This window comes from Hevea brasiliensis, chromosome 9 (genome assembly GCF_030052815.1).
Source record: "Hevea brasiliensis isolate MT/VB/25A 57/8 chromosome 9, ASM3005281v1, whole genome shotgun sequence".
In the NCBI taxonomy this organism is placed as follows: Eukaryota; Viridiplantae; Streptophyta; class Magnoliopsida; order Malpighiales; family Euphorbiaceae; genus Hevea; species Hevea brasiliensis.
Window position 1 is genome coordinate 31,666,122 of NC_079501.1, and position 23,698 is coordinate 31,689,819.

Here is a 23,698-nt window from a genome sequence, read left to right on the forward strand (position 1 = left end):
TTGGGCAGATTCCAAAAATCTGGGCAAAACTGGTTCTGCCAGATTTGGTAATCTAAGTTTGGTTCGCAATTTGACTAAGTTATGGTCATAATTTGGGTCATATTTCTTCATGAAAGTTGTTGGTCTATATGTCACCTTGTTTCTGGTAAAATTTCAGGTTAATTGGACCTTGCTAGATTGAGTTATGGCCAAATGACCAAATACTGTTCATTTAGTCATTTTGCCCAGGCAGATTGCAGGTCACCCGAATTGGAGCAAGGTTTTGGTCCACTTAGTTTGGTCTTATGGGCATGGTTTCTTCACCAAAGTTGTGCCATTTTATGTCTAGTTTCATGTCCACTTGGCCAAACATCAAATGAACCTCTACAATTTAATTTATGGCTGTCCAAACAGGCTGGACTCACATCCAAACCTGCAGGTCACACAAGGCAGCCACTCCAACCTCAAATCCCACAACCTAATTCACTTCATTTTTGATTCAAACCAAACCAAATGGTCACTAATTGACTATTAAAACTTAATTTCACCATTACATGATCAACATCTCAATTTTGGGTCCAAACCCTAGCTCTACCATTTCAACTTTTCAAACACATAAAATCAATAGATCAATTCACACTCCTAATGATGCATATATAAGTTTAAAGAATTAATTGTCACTAACCTTTAATGGAGCTAATCTTAGAACTCTTCCTTTTGATTTCTTTTTGCTCCCAAAAGCTTTACTAAGAGGAAAGAACAAGAATTTGTGTTGGGAACTTAGGCTTTAGTTGGGTAAAAACCAAGAAAATCAAGCTTGGTAAAGCTTGGCTATGGTGGACAATGGGAGAGCATGGGTGACGTTTTTGAAGAGAGAAAGGGCTGCTGAAATTTTCTAGAATTCTGCCTCATTTAACCCTTTTTATTGAATTTTAATTGTCTTGCTTTAATGTGATTGGCCATAGCATTTTTAATTACCTAAGCATGACATCATAATTCCCAATTTAGCTCCTTTTTCTTTCTTTTCTTTTCTACCAAATTTCAATTTAATTTTTAGCAATATTTATTCATATTTTGTGTCATAATAATTATTTACTTAACTGGACAAGTCGGCCAAAAATCACCTCTGAAGGTGAAATGGCCAAAATGCCCTCCGTTTGGCTTAACGGGCCAAAATTGTCTGTACCCATTGAAAAATTTTTCTAAGCATTTCCTTGGCATTCTAATGCCATAAGAACCTCAATAACCCTTCTCTGGAGTCCCAATAATTATTTTATAATTTTTCCCCCGGGTCTAGGGCTCCTAGTTGCGAGAACCACAACTTCTCACTAGGTTACTCATCGCTAGGGCACCGGCTCATTTAACTTGGTTGTATTTTATTTCTAAAATTTTTACTAAATTTTTCTTATTAATATTTGAGTTAATTATGGTTTCTCACTTTAGTTTAAATATTTTTCCGGATGTTCTAGCTGTCCGGACTGACACTGGTCACCGGAACAGTAGAATGTACGGAGTTGCTACCGGGAGGGTGTTACAGAATTAAATGATTTATGCTTTATAAATCGTTGTTCAGCTTAACTACTTCCTATTCTTAAAGCAGTTATTAAATTTATGATGATTGCTTAATACCAATTTAGTTAATAATTAGAGTCAATAAGAGTGCTGAGCTCGAATTTATGAGCATAGGGAAGTTAGGGGTTTTACCTCGCTGTTTAGTAAATCTACATTAAGTATTCAATAAGAGATAATTATATTTCTTTTGTCTATGATCGAGTCATGCATTGGAATGCGAATTACCTTGGACTGAAGTTTGTTTAAATTAAGAGTTTGATATTTAAATTTAGTTCTTTAATTTCTGAACTTGATTTTTTCTGATTTAGTGTTACAACACCCCCCCTTTTTTTTTTTTTTTTTTACACACGTACAAAAAATAAAATTCTCAATCTCTAGTGTTTGACCTAGATTACCACTTATTGCATTCATTTAGAAAATATTTCATTACTGGTAATTTTAGTTAATTTTTGGTGGAATCGGCAACCATAAAAAATTTTGGTTACCGAGGACTGAAGGTTTATTGGATTTCGTGTTTTTAGTGTTAGAATATTTTGTTATTAACTCTGTTTGTGTGAAGTGTTGCTATTTTCAGATTTTCAGTGAAAATTACGGTGTTACTATTCATCGATAGAATTTTGGTTAAATTAAGAGGGCGCTCTATACTTGTTTTGAAGGAAACGATGTTCTGAACAAGACCAATCAATCCATAGGATTCCTTAGCCCCACCCTCTTGGGGCCAAATTCTATCGTTTTCTAAGGTTTTGAGGCATTCTATTTTTAGTTTGATTTTTTTTTGTTTATGACAAGAACTTCTCAATCTGGTGAGTTGCTCTTTGATCAAGAAGTAGAAAAAATAGCTAAACAGTTGAGAAATTTGGCTAAGCAAGCTAAGTAGATTCTGAGTACATCTGAAGGAGTCCAATCTCCAAGGGAATTAAGTTTAGATTCAGATTCCAAAAGTGAAACCATGGCTGCTAGGACTTTGAAAGAGTTGGTTGCTCCTGATCTAAACCAACAGCCTTTGTGTATTCAATTCCTTGCTTTAAATGTTGCTTTTGAGTTAAAGTCTGGACTAATCCATTTGTTGCCTAAGTTTCATGGTCTTTCAGGTGAGGATCCACATAAGCATTTAAAGGAATTTCATGTTGTATGCTCCAGCATGAAACCTCAAGGAATTTCAGAGGACCAGATTAAGCTTCGAGCTTTCCCTTTCTCACTGGAAGACATAGCTAAGGATTGGTTGTATTACCTTCCTTTTGGATCTATCGACTCATGGAATGAAATGAAACAGATATTCTTGGAGAAGTATTTTCCTGCTTCCCGTACTGCTAACATAAGAAAAGAAATTTGTGGCATTTGGCAGTACAATAGAAGAGTTTATATGAGTATTGGGACCAATTTAAGAAACTGTGTGCAAGTTGTCCCCATCATCAAATAAGTGAGCAGTTTTTGATTCAGTATTTCTATGAGGCACTTTTACCAATGGACCACAGTATGATAGATGCTGCTAGTGGAGGAGCTTTGGTTGATAAGACACCAGATGAAGCAAGAAGGCTAATTACTAACATGGCAGCAAACTCTTAGCAGTTTGGAATGAGAATGGATCATACACCTAAGAAGGTTAATAAGGTAAGTATGATAAGTGTATAACTTATTAATTTTACTCCCATTACATTTAGTGTTTTTAGTGTGTTTTTATGTTTAATTCAGTTGGTTAAAATATATTTATCATTTAGGCATATTTTTAGATAGTTATGGAATAATTGTGTTAAATGGAGAAATTTTCAGTGTTTGACCTTTGCTGAATTTTTCAGGTATTTCTAAAGTTGTGGGTCTCCAAATTGATTGCTATTTAATCCATTGAAAAGCTAAGATAGAGCACTTCAAATGATAAAGAGGGACCAAAGCCCAAATCAGTCTCTAAGGTTGACAAAATGAGCTATGGATCTATTACAAAAGCCCAGACTTAATGAGTCACGACCAGTTTCAGTATTTATTTTGTATCTGGAGTTTCAGACGTCCAAATGGAGCAAAGACAAGCCCAATTGAACCTTAGGAGCCATCTCTACAACTTCTATGAAGGACTGGAAGCGAGATGAGGCCATTTTAATTGTTAAAAACAGCAATGAAGTTGTCACAATGGGCTGGACAGTCTGACTGAACCAATCCCGATTTTTGGGCCATAACTTGGGCTGTAGACCTCGGATTTGGGTCCATGAGTACCCGTTGGAAAGCTAAGAAATAGGGCTACAACTTTCATGAAGAGGGCAGAGGCAGATTCGAAAAAAAAGTTGCTAAAAATCTGCCTTGATTCCAAAAAACGTGAATGCAGGCTGAAAATCTGCATCTTGAATTTCAAAACTTTTCCTAGTTTGGTTTGGTTTCTATCTTTGGGATTAGGTTTTTTTTAGTATAAATATGTCTTTGGGCAGCAGCTAAGAGCATCCCAATTCAGACCTTCTTCTCCATTTGAAGGCTTTCATTCTCTATTCTTTTTTTTAGATTTCTTCTTTATTTTTTTTTTATTTTTCTGTAAGCCATGAACATGAGTAGTTAAGTTTTAATTTAGTTCAAGGGATTCAAGTTCTTATATATGATTTGTGAGATTAGGTTCTTAATTTAATTTATGTCTTTTTGAATATCTATTGTTTTTTGATTTAATTGTTTTTGATCTATTGAATGATTTGGTAAAAAGGCCTATTAGTTAATAGTTTGATTTGATCAATTGCTAGTTCATCTTCATAATCCGTAATTATTGTATAAGATTAAACATGAGTAGCAATTAGGTTTTATTGATTATGATCCAAGTTTTCGATAATAACCTAAGGAAAAAATAGGGTGGATTAAATGATTTATACTTCATAAATTGTTGTTCAGCTTAACTACTTCTTTTTCTTAGAGCAGTTGTCTAATAATTGATATTGGATTTATTACTCAATCCTCACCTTAGTGATTGGAATTATAATTGTAAAATCTAATTATAAATGAAGCTTTTCTCTTTATAATAAATATGTTAATTTTCAAATTTAAATAATTTATTTTTAAATTAAAAATTATTTTCTGCTGAAAAAATCATATAGATATCCTAAAATACCATTTAGAAGTTTATGATTAGTTGTCATTTTCTACTGCTACTTTGTCGAAGCTATTACAAATATGAAATGAAATATGGGTCAGTGATAATTGCATAATTTATTAATTTTACTCCCACCACATTTAGTGTTTTTAGTGTTTTTTTATGTTTAATTCAGTTGGTTGAAATATATTTTTCATTTAGGCATATTTTTAGATAGTTGTGGAATAATTATGTTAAATAGAGAAATTTTCGGCATTTGACCTTTGCTGAATTTTTCAGGTGTTTCTAAAGTTATGGCTCTCCAAATTGAGTGTTGTTTAATCCAATGAAAAGCTAAGATAGAGCACTTAAAATGATAAAGAGGGACCAAAGCCCAAATCAGTCTTTAAGGCTGACAAAATGAGCTATGGATCTATTGCAAAAGCTTAGACTTGATGTGTCACGACCAGTTTCGGTATTTATTTTGTATCTAAAGTTTCAGATGTCCAAATGAAGCAAGCCTAAGCCCAATTGAACCTTAAGAGCTACCTCTACAACTTCTATGAAGGGCTGGATGTGAGATGAGGCCATTTTAATTGTCAAAAATAGCAATGAAGTCGTCACTAGGGCTAGACCATCTGTTTGAACCAGTCCCAGTTTTTAGGCCATAACTTGGGCTGTAGACCTCGGATTTAGGCAAATTATTACCCGTTGGAAAGCTAAGAAATAGAGTTACAACTTTCCTGAAGAGAGCAAAGGCAGATTTGGAAAGAAAGTCACTGAAAATTGGCATTGATTCCACAGACGTGAATGCAGGCTGAAAATCTGCCTTTTGAATTTCAAAACTTTTCCTAGTTTGGTTCCTATCTTTGACTATAAATACGTCTTTGGGCAGTAGCTATGAGCTTCCCAATTCAGACCTTCGTTCTCCATAGAACACCTTCATTCTCTATTCTTTTTTTTTTTTAGATTTCTTCTTTATTTTTCTGTAAGCCATGAACATGAGTGGCTAAGTTCTTAATTCAGTTCAAAGGATTCAAGTTCTTATGTGTGATTTGTGAGACCAGGTTCTTAATTTAATTTATGTCTTTTTGAATATCTATTGTTTTCTGATTTAATTGTTTTTGATCTGTTGAATGTTTTGCTAAAAATGTGTTAGTTAATTGTTTGATTTGATCAATTGTTAGTTCATCTTCATAATCCGTAATTGTTGTGTAAGATTGAACATGAGTAGCAATTAGGTTTTATTAATTATGATCCACATTTTTGATAATAACCTAAGGAAACAATAGGGTGGATTAAATGATTTCTGCTTCATAAATTATTGTTCAGCTTAACTACTTCCTTTTCTTAAAGCAATTATTAATTTGATGAGGATTGCTTAATACCAGCTCAGTTAATAATTAGAGTCAATAAGAGTGCTGGGCTCGAATTGATGAGTATAGGGAAGTCAGGGGTTTAACTCGCTGTTTGGTAAATCTACGTTAAGTATTCAATAAGATATAATTGTATTTGTTTTGTCTATGATCGAATCAATGCATTAGAATGAGAATTACCTTGGACTGAAGTTTGTTTAATTTGAGAGTTTCTTATTTAATTTTAGATCTTAATTTTTTATTTTTGATTTCTTCTTTGGATTGTGAATTACACCACCACCCCCCCTCCCCCCCCCCCCCCCAAACTTTTGTTTCTTTTTCCATTATACAAGTGCACAAAATTTAATAATTCAGTTTCTAGGGTTTGACCTGGATTTACCACTTACTGTAGAAAATATTTTATAATTGGTGATTTCAGTTAATTTAATTTCTGGTGGATTCGACAGCCATCAAGAATTTTGGCACCGTTTTCGAGGACTGAAATTTATTAAATTTTGTGTTTTCTGTGTTAGAATATTCTGTTATTAATTTTATTTGTGAGTTGTTGCTATTTTTAGGTTTTTTTTTAAAAAAAAAATTACGGTGTTACTATTCATTAAGAATTTTAGTTGAATTTGGAGGGCGGCCCATACCTATTTTGAAGGAAACGACGCTTGGATCAAGACCAATCAATCTGTAAGATTCCTTGGGCCCACCCTCTTGAGGCCAAATTCGATTGTTTTCTACGGTTTTGAGGCATTTTTCTGTTTTTACTTTGATTTCTTTTTGTTTATGATAAGAATTTCTCAATCTGGTGAGTTGATCTTTGATCTAGAAGTAGAAAAAATAGCTAAACGTTTGAGAAAAATGGCTAAGCAAGCCAGGCAGATTCCGAGTACATCTGAAGGAGTCCAATCTCCAAAGGAGCTAAGTTTGGATTTGGATTCAGAGTCAAATTCCGAAAACGAAACCATGGTTGCTAGAACCTTGAAAGAGTTGGCTGCTCCTGATTTAAACCAACAGCCTTTGTGTATCCAATACCCTGCTTTAAATGTTGTTTTTGAGTTGAAATCTGGACTAATCTATTTGTTGCCTAAATTTCATGGTCTTGCAGGTGAGGATCCACATAAGCATCTAAAGGAATTTCATGTTGCGTGTTCCAACATGAAACCTCAAGGAGTTTCAGAGGATCAAATTAAGCTTCGAGCTTTCCCTTTCTCACTGGAGGGAACAGCTAAGGATTGGTTGTATTACATTCCTTCTAGATCTGTTAACTCATGGAATGGGATGAAGCAGATATTTTTGGAGAAGTATTTTCTTGCTTCCTATGCTGCCAACATAAGAAAAGAAATTTGTGGCATCCGGCAGTACAATGGAGAGAGTTTGTATGAGTATTGGGAGAGATTTAAGAAGTTGTGCACAAGCTGTCCCCATCATCAAATAAGTGAGCAGCTGTTGATTCAGTATTTCTATGAGGGACTTCTACCAATGGACCGCAGTATGATAGATACTGCTAGTGGAGGAGCTTTGGTTGACAAGACACCAGAAGAGGCAAGGAGGCTGATTGCTAATATGGCAGCAAATTCTCAGCAGTTTGGAATGAGAATGGATCCACACCTATGAAGGTTAATGAGGTAAGTACATCTAACCTTGAGAAACAAATTTCTTATTTAACTTCTTTGGTGAGGCAGTTGGCTGTAGGGAAAATGCAAACTGTTAAGGTATGTGGGATTTATTCAGGTTCGAGTCATGCTACTGACATGTGTCCTACATTATAAGAGGATGAATCAATGCAACATGTTAATGCAGTAGGAAATTATGGACAGCCACAACACAGGTATGATCCCTTTTCCAATACTTATAATCCAAGATGGCGAGATAATCCTAATCTGAGTTATGGGAATCAACCGGTGCAAAACCAATACCAGCAGCAAAGACCACAAGTGAATCAACCACCTCCACCTCCACCTCCCTCAAATCAAGGTATGTCACTTGATGAAATTGTTAAGGCTTTGGCTAACAATACCCAACAGTTTCAACAGGAGACCAGAAATAGCATTCAAAACATAGAGAGGTAGATTGGTCAGTTAGCCTCATCTGTAAGTAAGCTGGAAGCTCAAGGTTCTGGAAGGCTTCCATCACAAACAGTCATGAACCCCAGAGAAAATGTGAGTGCTATACTATTGCGGAGTGGGAAAGAAGTTGATAATCAGACTCCACATGAGTCCATGAAAAGGAAGAAGCAAGGAGCAAAAGAGTCTGTAGTTCCTGAAGTTGAGGTAAATACTGAACCTAAACTGAATAAGGTCAATAATTCTATTCTTCCTCCATTCCCATGCAGGTTGGCTAAAAATAAGAAAGAAGAATAAGAGAAAGAAATTTTGGAGACTTTTAGGAAGGTAGAGGTCAATATACCCTTACTTGATGAGATCAAACAAGTTCCCAGGTATGCTAAATTCCTTAAAGATTTATGTACTACAAAGCGCAAGTTGAGGAATAATGAGAAGATCAGTGTGGGGGAAAATGTGCCAGCACTAATTTAGCGAAAATTACCTCCTAAGTGTAAGGATCCAGGTTCGTTTTCTATTCCCTGTAGAATAGGTGATTCTAAATTTGAAAGTGCAATGGTAGATTTAGGAGCATCTATTAATGTTATGTCAAATTCAATTTTTCAAACTTTAAATTTGGGTCCTTTGAAAGAAACCAATGTCATTATTTAGTTAGCTAATCATTCTAATGCTTACCCATTGGGAGTAGTTGAGGATGTGCTGGTGCAGGTCGGAGGATTGATTTTTCCTGCAGATTTTTACATTATGGATATGGAGGATGATAGTGCTCTCTCATCAAATTCAGCTTTGATTTTGTTTGGAAGACCTATCCTAAAAATTGCCAAGACAAAAATTAATGTAGATAAGGGTACCTTAACTATGGAGTTTGATGGAGAGACTATCAAATTTAATATCTTTGATGTCATGAAGTATCCTGCTGATGATCATTTTGTCTTTTCTATTAATGTTATTGATACATTTGTGTAGGATGTTGTTGAGGATGAGTTAGAAAGAAAATCACAATTGCAAGAATTAGAGGAAATTCGCCTTAAGGCTTATGAGAATTCTAAGATCTATAAAGAAAAGACAAAGGCATTCCATGATAAACTAAGGAAGCAGTTTGTGATTGGGCAAAAAGTTTTATTGTATAATTCCATATTGAAGCTGATGATTGGTAAGTTGTGTTCTTGTTGGATTGGACCCTTTGTTGTTACTAATGTGTTTCCTTATGGTGCAGTTGAAATTCAAAGTTTAGAAACTAATAAAGTGTTCAAGGTCAACGGTCATGAACTCAAGCCATTTTATGAGGGGTTTCAGGAGAATTCAGTGGATTAAGGAGCTTTGTCATGTCGAGCTAACGACGATAAACAAAAGCGCTTCTTGGGAGGTAATCCATGGGTGGCTTGTTAGCCATAATCAAATTTGTTTTCTTTCCCTTATTTTATTTTATTTTCTAGCATTTTTTTTTCTTTTCTTTTGTATTTGGGCTTTACATTGGGGACAATGTAAGTTTTAAGTGTGGGGGAGGAGAAATTTATTGCTGTAATTTTTTTAATTATTAAAAAAATAAATAAATAAAATAATAAATAAAAATATAAAAATAAAAATAAAATAAAATTTATTCTCATAAGCTTGATTCATGATTCTTTATTAACTCTCGAAGAGAAGTGCTTTGTCCTTGAAATGACTTTTCTATTTTAGATTGAATTTTTGAGATTTTAGGCAAGGTAATAGTAACTTTAATGATGGATTTTCCCTCCTCTCCATACCATAGAGTAATTTTTTCCTGCATTAATCATTTAGGCTTGATTTAATGGTGAAATGATTAATTATGTGTGCTTTAAACTAGTGTCATGCATATTTCAGAACTTTGTTTAATCTATCAAGGCACTTTATAATATGTAGATGCATAAATTGAGGGAAATAAAATGTTGAACTTGAAAATTGCTCCGCTATTTTAGTTAAGCAAACTAACTAGGGGTCTTCATGAAGCCAATGTCGATTCTCAGGCCAAAAGCTAGCTAGGATATGAGCAAGGTACTTTTCTGAAGGTGACGGTTGAAATAAAAAAAAAAAGTGATAACTATGACAAGAGAGAAGTACCAATTTCAAATAAAAAAGGGGCATTTTTATCCCCCCTAAGATTTGCAAAGAGCTATAATTGCTGTGCCTTGATAAATTAGCCTTGTGTTTGGTGTGTGACTTAAAATTTTATGGAACTTTAATTGTGTGAGCTTAATTGATTTCAAGCCTTTGTTTTGTGTTAAAAAATTGTTGATATATTGGTATGGTGTTGATGGAATTTGTTGTGATGGTTATTACCTTACTTGCCTTTTCTTTCAAATTTTTAATCTTTTGTTAGAGAATGTTGTGATAGGGTGAAGTTAAGGAACTTCTAAGTGAAGTTGATTGAGAGTTTAAGTCAAGCTTGAGGACAAGCATGGAATAACTGTGGAGGAATTTGATAAGTGCATAATTTATTAATTTTACTCCCATCACATTTAGTGTTTTTAGTGTGTTTTTATATTTACTTCAATTGGTTAAAATATATTTATCATTTAGGCATATTTTTAGATAGTTGTGGAATAATTGTGTTAAATTGAGAAATTTTCAGTAGTGGACCTTTACTGAATTTTTTAGGTATTTCTAAAGTTGTGGGTCTCCAAATTGAGTGCTGTTTAATACATTGAAAAGCTAAGATAGACACTTCAAATGATAAAGAGGGACCAAAGCCCAAATCAGTCTCCAAGGTTGACAAAATGAGCTACGGATCTATTGCAAAAGACTAGACTTAATGTGTCACGATCAGTTTCGGTATTTATTTTGTATTTGGAGTTTCAGATGTCCAAATAAAGCAAGCCCAAGCCCAATTGAACCTTAAGAACCACCTTTACAACTTCTATGAAAGGCTGAATGCGAGATGAGGCCATTTTAATTGTCAAAAACAGTAATGATATCGTCATTATGGGCTGGATCATCTGTTTGAACCAGTCCCAATTTTGGGCCATAACTTGGCCTATAGACCTTGGATTTGGGTGAATTAGTACCCATTGTAAAGCTAGGAAATAGAGCTATAACTTTCCTGAAGAGGGCAAAGGCAGATTTGGAAAGAAAGTCACTGAAAATTGGCCTTGATTTCACAGACGTGAATGCAGGCTAAAAATTTGCCTTTTGAATTTCAAAACTTTTCCTAGTTTGGTTCCTATCTTTGACTATAAATACGTCTTTGGACAGCAGCTAAGAGCATCCCAATTCAGACCTTCGTTCTCCATAGAACACCTTCATTCTCTATTCTTTTTTTTAGATTTCTTCTTTATTTTTCTGTAAGCCATGAAAATGAGTGGCTAAGTTTTTAATTTAGTTCAAGGGATTCAAGTTCTTATGTGTGATTTGTGAGACCGGGTTCTTAATTTAATTTATGTCTTTTTGAATATCTATTGTTTTCTTATTTAATTATTTTTTGTCTGTTGAATGTTTTGCTAAAAAGGCCTATTAGTTAATTGTTTGATTTGATCAATTGCTAGTTCATCTTCATAATCCGTAATTATTGTGTAAGATTGAACATGAGTAGCAATTAGATTTTATTGATTATGATCCAAGTTTTTGATAATAACCTAAGGAAACAATAGGGTGGATTAAATGATTTATGCTTCATAAATTATTGTTCAACTTAACTACTTCCTTTTCTTAAAGTAGTTATTAATTTGATGAGGATTGCTTAATACCAACTCAGTTAATAATTAGAGTCAATAAGAGCGCTGGGCTCGAATTGATGAGTATAGGGAAGTTAGGGGTTTACCTCACTGTTTGGTAAATCTACGTTAAGTATTCAATAAGATATAATTGTATTTCTTTTGTCTATTGTCGATACCATATTTTGGCCGATCCCTGAAATCAATAAACTTTGAAGCCGATCCCCTGCACTGAGTCTCCCTCTGCCAGCCAATCACATTTCCGATCTCTCCTCAAAAGGAATCGAATCAATACTAAGTCCCCATATCATTTAAAGCCTCACCGATCTCTCAAACCAATTGTCAAGTCCCCTGACCAGTCAATTATATTTCTGATCTTTCTTGTCAAACGAGATTGAACCAACACTAGACCTTCGTGCCACCAGTCTTATTGCCGATCTCTCTTTTAAAAGTTTGGGAATAATAAAGTTAAGGTTCCGATTCGATTTAATGATGATTCCGATCTTAAGTGTTCAAGTCAAATTTCCAATTTTAATCAAGTCCGGTTTAGCATTGGTTCCCAGCTAATCTCATGCTTATAGTGTTTTCCGACCTCTTACACTTAGATTAATAATCACTTTTAGTTGTTGTTCTAATATGCTCAGACAATCAAGTGCTTATGCAACTTAGAGACTTTCCGATCACATCCAATCATTGAACAAAAGGGGAACTTTCATTTCATTTCAAGTTTATACAAGTCATTCAACTGGAGGATCACCCCCAGCCTGATCTACATTTTGTTTGCTTCCTCTCTCACCCTCAGCCTCCTCCTCACTATCCTCACCTTCGTCCTGGGGAGCCAGATCTACCATCCAAGAGAAGTCCTCCTCGGGATATCGCTTCCTGAGCTCGGCCAAGAGATCCCCATGAGCGTTCACATAATTACCGGCCTCCCTCGTCACTGCCTCTTCTTCTTTTTTCCTTTAAGCTCCTTAGTGAGGCGAGTGACATCAGCGGCTCAGAGCGCCCGAACCTCTTCAAGAACATGGGCTTGTTCGGCCAGCTTATCCTTGTAGAATTTCATCCGCCCCTCAATTTTGGATATGTAGTTTTGGGCGGATGAAAGTTGAGACCGGAGGGAAGCGGCTTCCTGACCCACCTTTTCGACCTCTTGCCTCAAGCGGTGAGCCTTTTCTCGGACAATGTGTTGGTTCACCAAGCTCTCCACGTTTAGGCTCATAGTCTGGGTTAAGATGTCATCGAGGTTGTTCGGGGATAGCCTATCCCGATCCTCTCGAAGGCAGATAGAGGCCCCCAAAACCTTAGCCAAACTCGGATTCTCTCGAACAGTTCGGTTCTTCTCCAGGGAGTGGATCAGTACTTGAGCGCTGCGGGAGAGGGTCCTCAAGGTAGGATGGGAAGAACCCCCTTCCGCACTCGAAGCAACTAGAGGGGGTGGTGGCGGCTCTTCTTGGCGAGGAGGAGACCGGACCACTTCTATGTCGGGGATCGGCTGTCCCGAGGGTTGAGATGAGCCTCCTTGTATTTCCCCAGCATCATGCCTGGGCGTCTGAAGCAGCTCGGCCCGCTTCATCTATCGCACTTTCTGGGAGACCTCTCTTTTTCGCTTCCGGCTCTCCTTCGAACCCTCACCGCTTATCATACCTACACAAAGAAAAGGTCAGTGAGATCTCTAAGGCCCAAAGATCAGAGATATAGAAAATACCGAGGCCGAGGTCAGAGAGCTGAAGCCCGCGATCTTCACCAGTGATCAACTCCATTGTCCAGTGATCAACTCTATTGTCCAGTGAATTGGGCTGAATATTATACTCTTGGCTGAATGACTGAAGGTCGGTGTAACACCCTAGGCAAATCCCACATCGGCAAAACACGGGAGAGATGCTGGGTTTATAAGTTGGTGGTTCGTAACCCCTATTGACGCGTTTTAAAACCGTGAGGGCTTCGTCCCAGAGCGGACAATATCACTAGTGGGCCGGGCCATTACATTTGTGGTATCAGAGCCGCTCCGCGTGCAACCTTGAACGATGGTGGGGCAAACCTCAGCGAGGACGCTGAGTCCCATAAGGGGGGTGGATTGTAACACCCTAGGCAAATCCCACATCAATAAAACACGGGAGAGATGCTGGGTTTATAAGTTGATGGTTCGTAACTCCTAGTGACGCGTTTTAAAACCGTGACGGCTTCAGCCCAGAGCGGACAATATCACTAGTGGGCCGGGCCGTTACAGTCGGCATTTTGAAGAATTGATGGCAGCTCGTCCATAGGGAGGTTTTCTCACCCTGAAGAATGTGTTTGCCTCGAAGGTGCCACTTGACCACGGGCCGAAACGGAGGTCCTAGGAGGTTCAGGTCGCCCGCTTGGCCCGACCACCTCTACCTCATCGGACGACCATAAGATCTGAATGGAAGGGGGGCTTGCCGCTCTCTGACCCTCAGTGCCGCTCATTTTCAAAGGAAATAGAAAATTTAAGCTAAAAGAAAGATCAAAACCCTTACCGGAGCTTGATCGGTGTCGGAAGAACTTGAAAAATCGAGAGAATTTTGGAATCGCTCGCAGGATGCTGAAAATGACTTAAGAGAGCAACTGGCTGACCCATCCCCTATTTATACCCGTCTGAGCATTTAATGCTCACACTATTCCAAGCGGTGCATCGGTTAGCGGGATTCGCCAGCCCCTTCCTGACACATCTCACGAATATTCCAGAAATTCCATGATAAGGAGAGATCGGCTAGTTAGAGATCGGTGAATTAAGGTGAATGTTTAGAAGTACAGATCGGTCAAGGGCTGTTCAGTTAGGAACCGGATCGGATAAACACATCAGAGATCGAAAAATAATCAATGCAATAATAATAAAAATGATAGTTTTCAAAATAAAATTTTATTGCCGAAAGGTCAGATTACATCATTTGGGTGATCTCTAGAGATCGGATTACATTAAAGGTATGATTACATCATAGGGGCGATCTTTAGAGATCGGTGGAACATCCTATCTAATAAAGGCCTATGTCAAAACCTAGTCTCGTGGCTGAATCAAAAGATTTGTCCGGCCATAGACAGCGGATAGATATACAGCTCAGATGGGGTGATTATGACTCTCATGAGGATGGAGAGTCATCTCCACTGTCATCGACCAGAACCGAGCTGTAGTCAGGACGCCCAATGTGGTGAGGAGCCAAATGAACTTCAAGGGGCAGTCACCGATGTTAAGGGGAATATTAGCAATCTTCTCGCCCGAAATCAATTCGCTGACTATATCGGTCGAACGATTCGAGATCGATACGATCAAGGTCCTCGATCCAGGTCGGCAAATTAGTCCGGTTCTCTCACTATCATCAAATGGAGTTATCGTAATTCTCCGATCACTGGGATCATAAATTTTCAGTCGAGGAATCAAAAGGACAATCGGAAAAAGATCAAAAGCAACTATCATGGCCGGGATTATTGCCGAAGCGGTTAGAACAGGAAATGTGAGAAGGAAGAGGAGAAAACCAAATGCGGAGGGGTTTCCCATTGAAGGTATATATATAGGGAAAGTCTGAGCATTTATTGCAAGCAGAAAACGAAGCGGATGCCTCGGGAATCGAAGGAATGAATGCTTTGACTGAATCGGACCGGATAAAGGGGAAGACCGGAGTAGGAGAGGTCGGAAGAGGGGAGCCCGGCATGAGAGATCAGAAAAGGATCGTGTTAGAAAGATCGGAAGGGAGGGGAGGTCGGAAAACAAAAGGAATAAGACAACTTCCGCTAACTGTCGTTATAATCAGAGCCGAGGTAGTTAAAGCGTTGCAGACGAAATCTTCACCGCACGCCTCAAAATCGCCCACATTACTGACAGGTGCCAGATTATGTCATGACAGTGCTGTACATTCCAATCTCCTCTGTTGATCTCACTTGTAAGGACGAACCAGGAGCCCTTGGCTCGAGAAGAAGATGACAAGACTGGCACCTTTAGTTCCTAGCCCTCGGATCGCCCAGGACAAGAAAATTTGAGCCGTCAGATTAGAAGAGAAAAAGGACAAAAATTTCTGAAAAGGATCTCAGCCGTTCATTCTGATTCTCTTTAATTCCCAAGCACCCGATCATGTCCTTCAAAATCCAAACCTTCCATCTCCCTCAAAATAAATTCTGACCCTTCATGGGGGGCACCCGGTCCCTATAAATACCTGCATGAAAACTGTTTAATGAGGACGAACGAAGAAAAAGGTGGTGACTATAGCGGAAGGACTCTGAAACTTAATTCATTTCGTTACTCTGCTATTTTTAAGCTTTCATAAGAAAAACTTTAGAAACCAGTTTTCTGAAGTATTTTCTTGCAAAGGGATTTTTGAATACTGAAACTCTCCATTTTCAGTTCGTTCATTATCCTGTGGCACTCTCACTTTCAGTTCTTTGTTATCTTTATTTCCACTCCCGTTGTCCAAGCTCAACTTCATTCAAACTCGGTTATTATTTTGACCTGACTGCATTTTAGCCAAGTATCCTTCATTTCAAGGCGAACCTTAGCCCTCAGGCTATCAGCCCGCAGTCCTATTACGTTTTGTGATTCCGTAGTTAGTTCAATAGATTCGGTTCCCTACAGGTGAGTGCTTATATCGCTGCTTTATCAAGTGCTCATTTTTATTTTACGTATTTCCTTTGTTTTTATGTTTGTAATTTTCACCAAGTTTATATTGCGTTAAAAATCGCGAAGAAGGTTATTCTCGAGTTTACTTCTTTGTTAATCAGTCCATTCTTTTTATTAATCTTTGTTACTTCTAAATGCAACTGTTCTAGTCCCGAGTAGCGTATAAGTAGTTGGATAAAATGTAGCTAACTGTATCTTAAGAGTTTCATTAAAATAATAAAAGGTCTGAATAATAAGTCAAGAAAATAGTAAAGTTGAATCACTAGACTAACACAAAAGACGATTGGGTAAGATGTCATAAGGCGGAATAAAATGAAATCTCAGGTAAGCAAATGGTACAGATCGGGTATCGCCTGTCAAAAGGTACTGGTAAGGCGACCACATAAGAGGTCGGTAAAATTCAGTCTGGTATCCCCTGTCTAGTCATGAGGTACCAATGAGTTAAAAGAAGCCTTATTCAGATCCCCGACATCTTTGAATGCTGGAATCCTTAGCCTTAGGCTCTTATGATGTGTAGATGTAATCAGATTTCAAGAGGTTGGAGGAGAGTTCTTATCCGATTCTCAAGCTAAAATTTTAACAAATATTTAAAAGAGATCGGAGGAGAGTTCTTATCCAATTCTCAAGCTAAAAATATAATAAATATTTAAAGGAGATCAGAGGAGAGTTCTTATCTGATTCTCAATCCAAAAATTTTAATAAATATTCAAAAGAGATCGGAGGAGAGTTCTTATCCGATTCTCAACCAAAAATTTTAATAAATAAATATTCAAAAGAGATCGGAGGAGAGTTCTTATCCAATTCTCAACCAAAAATTTTAATAGATATTTAAAAGAGATCGGAGGAGAGTTCTTATCCAATTCTCACTAAAAAAAAAATTGTCATAAATATCTGAAAGAGATCGAAGGAGAGTTCTTATCCGATCTCCAATCAAAATTTTAATCTAAAAGAGATCGGAGGAGAGTTCTTATCCGATTCTCAAATCGAATTCTAATAAATATGCAAAGTAATCCCACAAAAGAAAACCATAACACAACACCAATTCACTAAGGTTGTCTCATTTACTTATGTATCTGGGTAATCCGAATTAGTGAAAAATCAAATATTCCTTTTTATCAAAAGGATTAACATTTCCATTCGAACCCCTCTAACTATCGATTCTAATTTATAAAAAATGTAAGGTTAAATCTGCTCACTCTCATTGAGGGACGAGGTGGGGTGCCTAACACCTTCCCCACCCGTTTACAGACCCCGAACCTAGAATCTCTGTATTTGAAGTGGTTTCATTTTAATTTGCATTTCACAAATGGTTTTCTTTAATTTTCCTCAAAATTAAAGTGGCGACTCCTCACTCTTTCCCACTTCGGTGAGGGTTCGTCTAGACGACCGCAAAACACCTTGCGACAGCTTGGCGACTCCACTGGGGATATCTGATTTTCCTTCAACCCCGGCCTAGAGGTCCAAAAGTAGATTTAATTTTATGTTCCTATAAACTAGAATTATATTTAGATAGGTTCAATTTACGAAATTCGAAAACCTTAGTCTATTGATATTTGTTATTTCTGCTAACCGCTCTGTTTATTTATGTTTTATATCCTGCAGCATTCTTCGTCTAAAAAGGAAAAATAAAAAAACTCTCCCTATATTGGGAAGCGGTAAAGGTGTCCCTTCACACACTGAACACTCACATAATGTCCTCACACACTTCAGCCCTATACCCGGGCTTTCTTACCCTTTTAGGAAAATAGGAGGGGGTCATATAGTGGTACCCGTGGGTTTTACACCGTTAGTATCTGTGAAGGCTTCTGCCTAGATTGAAACTCGTTCTATTTACTGTGATACCCGTGGAACTTTCCCGACAGTATCATGGGGGATAGAATGGGGCTCTACTGTTTACAGTAGGGGCAATTTGGGAACCTGTGGCTTTTAGAAAATTAGACCTTGAGCTTAAACTATCACGATAGATGGAAGCTGTAGCAAGCTACCTTATAAGATAGAACTATCCGATTAGGTAGCACCTAGCCGGTACTAGGACTCTCCCTATTTTAGGACAAAAGGGGCATACTTACTCTTACCCTATTTTGTTTGTTTTATTTTGTTCTTATTTTTTAGGGTAATCTTGAATCATACTGTTAGGAAAACCTACACACTTTCTTACTTTGATAAATGTGTAGGTGTTGCTCTGCCAACAGTATAATTCAAAATTACCTAAATTTATCCTGCTAACAAGTCTTTCCTGCAGGCGTCACCAAATTAAGGTCTGTAAAAGGATAAGCATCATTTTTAACATGGCATCCTCGAGTCAGTCGGCAGAAGAAGTTCTTAGACCAGAACAGAATGCTAAACCATTGTTGAACCTATGAGGCGGTTCAGGCCATGGTTTAGCAAAATTGTGAATGAATAGTATGACTCCCGTAGGAACCCCCTCGCTAGGGTTATGCGAAAAATTAGATGCGACATATGGACAAGTACCATAAATATGCATTCAATCCAGTCATTCACCGTCGGACTATCGAACGGTGCCATGATAAAATTGATGCAATCATTCTTCTGCAGATTTCACTTTGGCTCCCAAATGCCACTGTATCCTTTGTCCAAACCAGGACCTTTAATTTTTTACGAAATTCAAAATTCATTAAAAAAAACTTTTTTTCAACTTCCTGCAGAAAATCAACATTGCTTCAAACAAAGCAAGCCTGACCAGACACGCAGTTCAACCCAGACGAGTGTACTTAACAAGATCACGAACAAAGAAGATAATGGAAGACCAGGAACAAGTTCAAAACCTACAAGGACAGGTTTTTGAATTGAAAGACCAAGTCTCGGAGCTCATGAGACTAATGAGGGAAATGTTCCATAATAAGCCTGCTTCAGAGCCTAACTTACCACTACCTCCCCCACCTCTTACAACGGTTGATTCTCACCATGCTTCAACCTCTTTCACCTTTCAGCCATCGATCCCGGATCCGACAATCACCGTCAATCTGGCCACACTAAATAATGACCCGCCTTTCTCCTACTATCCAGTTGTCTCAAATGCTGAACCATACCCTTCAGTCCTGATCCCTCCAATTCATTCCACCCCTCATGTCCCAACTGGGGGAGTACCTCTTGCAGTGGGAGGAGAAAATAAGACGAGAGAAAATGAGAAGCTCTCCGCTCTAGAAGAGAGACTAAGAGCAATAGAGGGACTGAACATGTATGGTTCAGTTGATGTGGCATCGCTGAGATTGGTGCCTGATGTGGTGGTGCCACCTAAGTTCAAAGTCTCGGACTTCGACAAATACACTGGAAATTCAGACCCTCGCATTCACTTAGCCACTTATATTGCCAAAATGTCTGCCTTGATAGAAGACAACAAACTTCTAGTCCACTTCTTCCATGAGAGCCTCTCCGAGGCAGCCTTGAGATGGTGCATGCAGTTGGACAGGAGCAAATTGTGCTCCTGGAAAGATTTAGCAAATGCTTTCCTGAAGCAATACAAGTTCAACTGCGACGTGGACCCCACAAGGAGAGATCTCCAAAACTTGGTGCAAAAAGACAGGGAAAGCTTCAAAGAATATGCCCAGAGATGGAGAGAGAAAGCGGCGGAAGTATATCCTCCGGTTATTGATAATGAACTATGCTCCTTGTTCATTGAAACATTGAAGGCTCCTTACTCAATCTGATGATCGGAAATACCTCCAACAGCTTCTCAGACATCATCCAAGCCGGTGAGAGGATAGAAGCTAATTTAAGGATGGGACGATTGCGAGAGTTGGTGAGAATCTGTAAAGAAAGGCGCGATTTTGGCAAGAAGAAAGAGGGTGATGTGCATTCCATCACCCGACAGAACGCACAATCTTCATTACCTCCAAATAATTACCAGCCATATCCTCCCCCTCATGGCCAAACCATTGCAAACATTCCACCCCCTTTTTCAAATTATCCTCACCCATGTCCACAGTATCCACCACTGATAAATTACCAACCCAGACCACCTCCTCCACCTACTCAACCCAGACCACCTCAAAATAACCCGAGACCACCAAGAAATCCTGATCCACCTCTTCCCTTGCCACTTAGCGAAATATACCGATACCTCCTTGGTATAAACCAAATAGTGCCGATTCCCCTTGACCCAATTCAGCCGCCATACCCCAGGTGGTATAATGCCACTGCCCGGTGTGAGTATCATGGAGGGGCACAGGGACACTCGACCGATAATTGTGGGGCACTCAGAGGGAGAGTGCACGCCCTAATCAGGAATGGGTGGTTGAAGATTGAAGGGAATGGTTCCCTCCCCAATGTCACGTCAAACCCATTGCCCACTCATGGTACAGGCAATGGCGTGAATATGATAGAACTTGGGGATGAAAGCAAAGAGTCTCCTCTAGAACCATCCATTGATGTCATCCATCTCGATTCCTTGTACGAAGCTCTAGTCTCGCTAATGGCTGAAGGGCAAGAACTAGACAACTGGACAGCACAGGACATCCCTGTACTCAATTTCGAGTAAAGTACTTTTGGTTATCCACACTTGATCATTTTGTCCATGGTGGCAAGTGTAATATTGTAAATGGACCCTTTTCTTATGTCATAAATGTTAATGAATTAATAGTGCATTTTATATCCAATTCTCTTTTTCTTTCCTTTTGAAATCCATCCTTATAATATATTCCATTTTTGTTCATTCAGGACCATTCATCAATTAACACCTAATAATTCAATAAACTCAGAAATTCCTCTGGTTAATTTTGAAATCCCCATAACTGCCATTACTTCAAGTGATTCTGAGATGGAACTCACAGAAGAAAGAGATGAAAAAGATGAACCTTCCCTAGTGCCTTGTGGAGACGAAACGCACACCGTAAACTTAGGCACGGAAGAAGTGAAAAGGGAACTTAAGGTTGTGGAGAGTGAAGAATTAGAAGATATGATCAGTTTGCTCAAAGAATTCCTAGACGTGTTTCTTAGAGCTATAATGATATGATTGGTTTGGACCCTCATATAGTGACGCACAAAATTTCCCTAATTCCGGGTACAATCCCGGTAAAGCAGAAATTAAGAAGAATGAATCCTAACACACTGCTCAAAGTTAGGGATGAGGTCAAGAAACAGTATGATGCTGGGTTTCTGGAAGTGGTCAAATATCCCCAATGGATAGCTAACGTTGTCCCAGTAATGAAGAAGGACGGGAGAGTCAGGGTGTGCGTTGATTACAGGGATCTTAATAAAGCAAGCTTGAAAGATGATTTCCCTCTCCCTCACATTGATGTGTTAGTAGACAACGCTCTGGGATTGGGCAGGTGTTCGTGTATCGATGGGGCATCTAGGTACAACCAAATCCCAATGGATGAGGAAGATAAGGAGAAAACTGTTTTTATCACTCAATGGGGGGTATTTTGCTATCGGGTCATGCCTTTCTGGTTAAAGAATGCTGGCGCCACCTACCAATGCACTATGGTCACATTATTCCACGATATGATGCATAAAGAAGTGGAGGTATACGTGGATGATATGATCATCAAGTCCAGGGGAGGAGAAAGCCATGTGCAGGTGCCGAGGAAAGTATTCGAGAGACTCAGGAAATATCACCGAACCACCTGCCAAATGCATATTCGGAGCTAGATCTGGGAAATTGTTGGGATTCATAGTGAGCGAGAAGGGAATAGAAGTTGATCCGGACAAAGTTCGAGCCATTCAAGAGATGCCATCCCCAAAAACAGAAAGGGAGGTGAGCAGTTTCCTGGGGAAGTTGAACTACATATCAAGGTTTATTTCCAATCTCACCGCTAAAGCTGAGCCTATTTTTAGACTACTCCGAAAGAACAACACCACTCAATGGGATTCAGTTTGTCAAGAGGCTTTCAAGAAAATCAAGCAGTACCTGTCAAACCCACCAGTATTGGTTCCGCCGATAGCGGGAAGGCCTCTGATTCTGTATATGGCAGTCCAACAAAGCTCAATGGAATGTGTTTTGGGGCAACATGATGATACCGGCCGAAAGGAGAGGGCTATTTATTACCTGAGCAAAAAATTCAATGATTGCGAGTCGAGGTACTCTTTCCTAGAGAAAACTTGCTGCACGTTAGCCTGGACAGCAAATCGCCTCAAACACTACATGTTGAATCATAAGACATAGCTCATTTCCAGGATGGATCCTATTAAGTATGTATTCGAAAGCCGATTCGTGCCAGGAAGGATAGCCAAATGGCAGGTCATACTCTCCCAATATGACATTGTCTATATGACCCGCAAAGCAGTCAAAGGTAGTGTGATTGCTGATCTCCTAGCAGAAAACCCTATCTAGGATTATGAAGCTCTGGATTTTGAGTTCCCTGTGTTAGTAGTATGCCCTAGAGCATATCATTTAGTATGTATCTTATACATGTTTTATTAATAAAAGGCATTTCCACTTTTCCGTTTACATAATATATTTATGTGTAATAGAAAAGGTCCATTGATATTTTGTTAGAAATATTATTCTTAAGTTGTTAAGAATATGAGTGACAATATTTCTAGCACAAAGTATCATAAATAGGTTCACAATCGAGGATACTTCATATTAAGGACATGACTTATCCAGAAAGATTGTATTCATGTTTGTTCCCAAGTTATTTATATGAGATATAAATAAGATGGAATGGTGAGTCTCATGCCATATAACAAACATGATAGGCACTTATAAATGATAAGTAGGCCGAACCAGTGACACTTATGACAAGCACATGGAGTTTACTCTTATCAATGTTTTGTCATAAATCATATCAGTGCATATAATCTTTAGACCTGAGATAGCACGGTTATCTTGTATATAGGTAGTTTGAGTTTGATACTGCTTTCATACTTGTACTATGTATGGGTATATGGGCATGTGTTGGCTCCTACTAGTTATATATGGAGGTAGGTGTTGATCAAGATGGAATCTGTTCCTCTAAGTAAATAGAGATAAAATCCTATGTTCATTTAATTGTTCTTGATGTTTCAAGTTCCTGGCCAGGACAGATAGATTTATTCAGAAAAGAGTTTCTGATGAGAAAATCTTTTTAATCAAGAACTGAAATTAAAAGAGAACATAATATTCATAGCAAATGGAGTTTGACATAAACCATGACTCCAGCTTGAGTTGGGATTTTGTAACAGAGAGATTCTAGTGCATGGTAACATATGATTATAGGTTCATTTAAGGTAAACCTTATTACTAATTGGGTGGCCATGGCATACTATGCTAGGTGTTAACCATGGTCTATGAGGTTCATAAAATGATTTAGAGAAATCATTTATGGTAAGAAAGAGTTCTGATGATATTAAGAGTTGATATCATGTCTCATTGCCAATTAGTGGTGAGCCTAGTAAGTCACCCACATACACAAGTTATCACCTATTTAAATATAATTTAATTAATTAAT

General features: G+C 38.2%; 1 non-coding gene across 1 annotated transcript; it reads right to left on the reverse strand.

Moving 5' to 3' along the window:
• Positions 1–7,278: 7,278 nt before the first annotated feature.
• Positions 7,279–7,385, reverse strand: LOC131183488 (small nucleolar RNA R71). Its single transcript, XR_009151542.1, has one exon. It is a non-coding gene; the product is annotated as a small nucleolar RNA R71 (small nucleolar RNA).
• Positions 7,386–23,698: the final 16,313 nt, after the last annotated feature.